This window comes from Notothenia coriiceps, unplaced genomic scaffold (genome assembly GCF_000735185.1).
Source record: "Notothenia coriiceps isolate Sejong01 unplaced genomic scaffold, NC01 NC01_scaffold00022019, whole genome shotgun sequence".
Lineage (NCBI taxonomy): Eukaryota > Metazoa > Chordata > Actinopteri > Perciformes > Nototheniidae > Notothenia > Notothenia coriiceps.
In genome coordinates this window covers 1472301-1477837 of record NW_011354720.1, presented here as the reverse complement: position 1 = coordinate 1477837, position 5537 = coordinate 1472301, and positions in this window count along the sequence as shown.

Here is a 5537-nt window from a genome sequence, read left to right as displayed (position 1 = left end):
CCCTTTCTTCTTAATGACTGCTTTCCTTCTCCTTTACCAAAGTATGAACTGGGTAGTGTTAATTTGCGCTTGTAGTGCAGTTTGAATCGCCTTATCAGTAGCTATCTCGTTTCCTTTCACACCCTGCATGCAGGCACCTTGCGCCCCATACAACAAAAACAAAACCCAACAGACGAAACAGAAGAATATCGCCAGATCTACTGAGCAAGCAATCATGTGACAAAGCTATACAGCAGCTGAAAGAATGATCATCCGTATATCTAATGATGGATAGACTTCACACAATAGAAAATGGATTGCAATGATGAATGCATGGTCTATGCACTGGGGATTCAAAATGCAGTAAGACAAGTCATGCACTGGTATATTACAACAAACCCAGATCTGGGCTCACTCGCAAGCCCTATACGTCTGACAGCGTCTTCATGCAAACTGCTATCCTGATTATTACAGAGCAAAGCATTTCTGCTGTATAGACCGATAATTGATCAGATGTTCTTTTTAAAATAGATACAAGTCATGAAAGTCAATAGGATGTATTGCAACTACTGGCGCAACTACAACACGCTCTTCCTGTTGTTTTTAGAGCCTATCGTGTACAATTGTAGGTCATTTGTACGTACTTTTCGTTTCAGATAGCTCATCGCTTGATTTAAATTCCCTTCATTCTATTGCCACTCTTGGTTTCCTTTCCCTATGATATGCATTCTGTATGTTAGCTCTGGGAACAGCCACTGGGGCGAACACTGCTAAATGGAGTTGCGATTGGTACAAACGGGATAATTCTCACTCCATACTGCCTCGTTCTTTCTTACTCGTCAGCGCCAAACCCACGTCCCTGGAATTTTGCATATTCCCAGCATCCTGTAATATTCCTGTTTGTAATATTTTCTTCTCCACTACCTTGTAGTCTGACCGCAGTATGACAGAGCAAGTTTTCTCTCTTCTGATCTCCAGAGGTGTCTCTCCTGCTTCTATCAGAACTGCATTAATAGGGGATGACTTTATTGCTCCAATACACAGCCGCAATGCTTTATATTGTATTCTATCAATTTTTAAAAAGCCGATGTTTTTGGCTGCTGCGCCATATACTATGCACCGTAGTCTATTGGGAACCTCATAGTGATCTGTAAATGTCTATAATGCTTGTTTATCTGCTCCCAGTTGCATCCAGCTACAGCTCGCAATAAATTCAATACTTTTTTGCATTTTGTTTCCACTTGATTAATATGCATTTTCCATGTGGTATTTGCTAATCAAGCCACAGTCCTAGGGTATTTGAACTCATTCACTTTTGTCATTGGGACGCTCATATAGTGTTAGCTGTTGGCCATCAATCTTGCGTTGTGTTGTGTAAATACCATGTAGCATGACTTGCTTTCTGACATTTTGAATCCCCAGTTATATGACCACCTCTCCACTTTTGTAATCGCTCTAGCTATATTCTCCATTACGTATGGGGCATTTCTTCCCCTCATCCAAATAGCCCCATCATCTGCGTACAGAGCCGATTGTATGCATGTGTCTAAGCATGTAAATATATCATTAATCATGATGTTAAATAATATTGGACTGACTGCACTCCCTTGGGGAATACCATTTTCTATTTCAAAATAGTTGGAAATATCTGCTCCAACCTTTACTCTAAATGTCCTGTCTGTTAAAAAGGCCCTTACCCAATTGTACATTCTCCCTCCAATACCCATTCTACCCAATTTGATCAGTAACCCATCCCTCCACATAGAGTCATACGCCTTTTCAATGTCAAAGTACACTATTGCCATTATCTCTTTCATTTTCAGTGTTTTTTCCACACTCACTCTTACTAGCGCATCTATTGTGGAACGCCCTTTACGAAATCCGCTCTGAAAACTACTCAGCAGCCCTTTCTGTTCCAGTACATGTGAGAGCCTACGGACAATGATCTTTTCCATCCATTTACATAGGTGTGATGTAAGAACTATTAGTCTGTAGTTACTAGGGTTAGCTGTATCTTTCCCTGGCTTATTGAATGGTAGCACGATTGCTGTTTTCCACACACTTGGCATATCTCCTTCTCTCCAGATTTTTCAGACGAGACATAACCACGTGAAGACACGTGACACTCGTGTTGTGTTCAAGGAACCTGTCCTTGGCCAGGAAAAACAGGCACTCGCTTGTTTAATTATTTTGCGATCTAGATTTCTTCTTCTTTTTTGAAGTGATAAGTTGTCCGTCAGTAGGACGGACTAACGGACGGACGGACCCCCTCCCCCCCAAAACGAAAACTCTTCGGTTCTCCACGAATTACACAAGTCACCCAAAGCAGCGTTAAAAAAGCGGGAGGCGCCGAAAAGCGACTAATTTGCATCACTGCATGCTTGCCATTATTGCGAATTATTGATATTGTTTAAGTAGGAATATTTTCTTTAAATGTCTAACCCTGTGGCCTTTTTTCACACAGAAAAAGGAAGCAGCAGTGATGAAGAAGAACAACGCCTATGCTGTAGCTGTAGCTAACTACGCTCCCAACTTCACAAAAGACTCTACGCTGCCCACCATCTCAAAATGCGGTCTGACCGATAACTACAAGACCGCAGCGGAAACAAAGCCTGAGCACAACAAGAAGACCTTCAACAGCGTCAGCAAGATCGACCGCATCTCCCGCATCATGTTCCCCGTTCTGTTCTCAAGCTTTAACCTGGTCTACTGGGCCACCTACCTGAACAGAGATCCAGTCATTAAAGACATGGACCCTGCCAAATGAAACGTACAGGACTCACTACAAACACACCAATTCAGGATTTATACATCTGTTGGTATTCATTTTATCAGCCAGTAGCTGTGTACAATACATGCATTGAGAAATCAGTTTTCTCTTGCAGTAATGATTTTTGGATTGAAGCAGGAAAACATCATAACTGGGTTACAATAATCCTGAGAGATCATACAGGAGTAAGCCAGGTATCTTTACAAGGTTAAAGTCAGGATACTTTTAGTTCCAGATGCCCAAACAGAGAGGAACGGAAACTTATACTTCCTCTTGGATCTAAAAAAATATATACATTGCATAAAAAAAAAGAAATGTCCTCCTAATTATCGTTTCCAAATGTGATATTTCTGAAAGGATCTGGTAACATTACAAAACAATACTGAAAAACTCGAAGAAAAAAACAATGTTTAAAACTGCAGTAATCAAAAACTTTATATCGCCAAAAGATCAAACTCATAGTGATTGAACCATAGAGATGTATCACCAACTGTCTTTGAAACAGAAGTTTCCCAAATTGGGATCAATAAAGTACTATCTTGTCTTATCTTATCTTACTCAGCAGTAACTGTTTGTTTGTGAAAAGGCTCTGATAAAGCCACTGCAATGTTCACTGCTCAGCAGCACACAGCAGGCACAGTGAGAGAATAGCTTGACAACATTGTTAGCATTAAGTAGCTAAAGGCACAGTAGAGACTAACTGGAGAGCATACTTAGCATTTAGCAGCTAAAGACACAGTTAGAGACTAACTGGAGAACATACTTAGCATTTAGCAGCTAAAGACACAGTTAGAGACTAACTGGAGAAAATACTTAGCATTTAGCAGCTAAAGACACAGTTAGAGACTAACTGGAGAACATATTTAGCAGAGCAAGACACAGTTAGAGACTAGTTGGGGAACATACTGTAGTTAGCATTTGGCAGCTAAAGAAACAGTTAGAGACTAGCTGGGGAACATACTTAGCATTTGTCCATGAAACGGTTCGTAATCACCAATAAGAGTTATTATCTAAGGATCCTTTCCTCTTAATTGTGTTGCAGTACTGATGGATAATAGAGGCCACAATTACAAGAACATGTCTCTTGAGATTATTTCACCAATCAATTACTTTTGAACAGTTTTTTCATTATAGAACTTTTGTAATCATGAGACAGTGGGGCGTTTAGCAGCACGAAACATCAACCAACCCCTCCACTTATTTCTGATCGCTTCTCAGTCTCTATGTTGAAATGTACCTTTCATATCTCTCCTATTAACATATTTACCACATCAAACAATTTGCTGGGAACTTATTCCACACCGCAGCTTCACCACAGTCACACCCAGGGCTGCACGGTGCTTCACTGCTCACTCTGTACTCTTTGTACAGCTCTCTAGACTGTGTCACACTGTGGAAGATGATTATGATTGGATAGAAATGTGTGAGAATGCGTGTAGAAATATAAAGTGTCTGTGTATTTAAATGTAGATTTATGGTAATCTTTTAATATACAATGTAGCAGAAAAACTGGACCAACACATTTAACACTAGGACTGCCAGAGGTCGCTGTATACCTAAAACCGCCAACGGATAAAATGTACCCGCTATTGATTTTCAAGGTACAATGTTCTTTTATTTATCATACAGAACAGTGAGTTTTGATCGCAAAGGGATGAAACTTATACCAATAGAATCTGTGGACTCTCAGCTTTTCATATGATATAGTTTGTGCAGATAGCATGAAGTATAAAATATCGCTACAAGTGCTGATTTAAACGCTTGGTGTTAGACTTGTGTTTTGTTTAGGTACAAATCTCTCTACCTCTCTCTATCTATCTATAACTATCTATCGATCTATCTGTAATGTTCTGTTCTATGAACAAATAATTGTCTACATAAACAGACGACGCGGACTACTTCTCTCATTGCAAGTGTCCATCTTTATTCAACTGGCACGTAACCTGCACACATGCATTACGTCCTCAACGTGAGCTCAGTCATCCAAGATCTTGTATTCTCCAAGATGTTACACTATCTATAACTATCTATCTGTCTATCTCTCTCTCTATCCATCTATCAATATATCTATCTATCTCTCTCTATCTATCTCTCTATCTATAAGGAAACGCAGTAGACAAAAGGCGTTGCTATAGCAACACGTCATGTTTACACTGTATTTTCTATGAGGTAAATATTACCCGCTGGCAGATATAGGTATAAATGGCAATTTATTTGGCGAACTTTTCAATCTGACTTCCTATTGACCATTTTTAACAACAGAGGGTGCTACATAACACACTTTCAGGAAAAGTCACGGACTGGGAGACTTTAATATGTTATGGAAAAAAAGTTACATTCAATAAAAAAACAGCTGCGGGTAAAATGTACCCGTTGGCAGTTCTAGTGTTAAATATGTTGTCACTGTCACAACCTAGCAAAGCTAAATAATTGTTTTTTTCGATTATGTTGTTTTTGTGATTGTGGCAGGCCAAAATCGTAGTTGCGATTAAAATACGATTAATTGCACAGCCCGAACACACACACAAGCACACAGAGACACACACACATACACACTTTTTGGCTAACACAGTTCTGTACTGTTATGCTGTTATTAGACCCTCCAGAAAAACGCGATTCTGCGATCGCAGAATTTACCGCATAATCAGCAAAATGGCGCAGATTTTTAAAAGGCCGCATATTTATCAAAAGGCCGCATTATCCCCGCATTTTTCCACACAAAGTTAAGAAAAAAAAAAGTTAACTCGTCTTGACGTGACGTCATCAGCTCGCGCATCACAGAATGTAA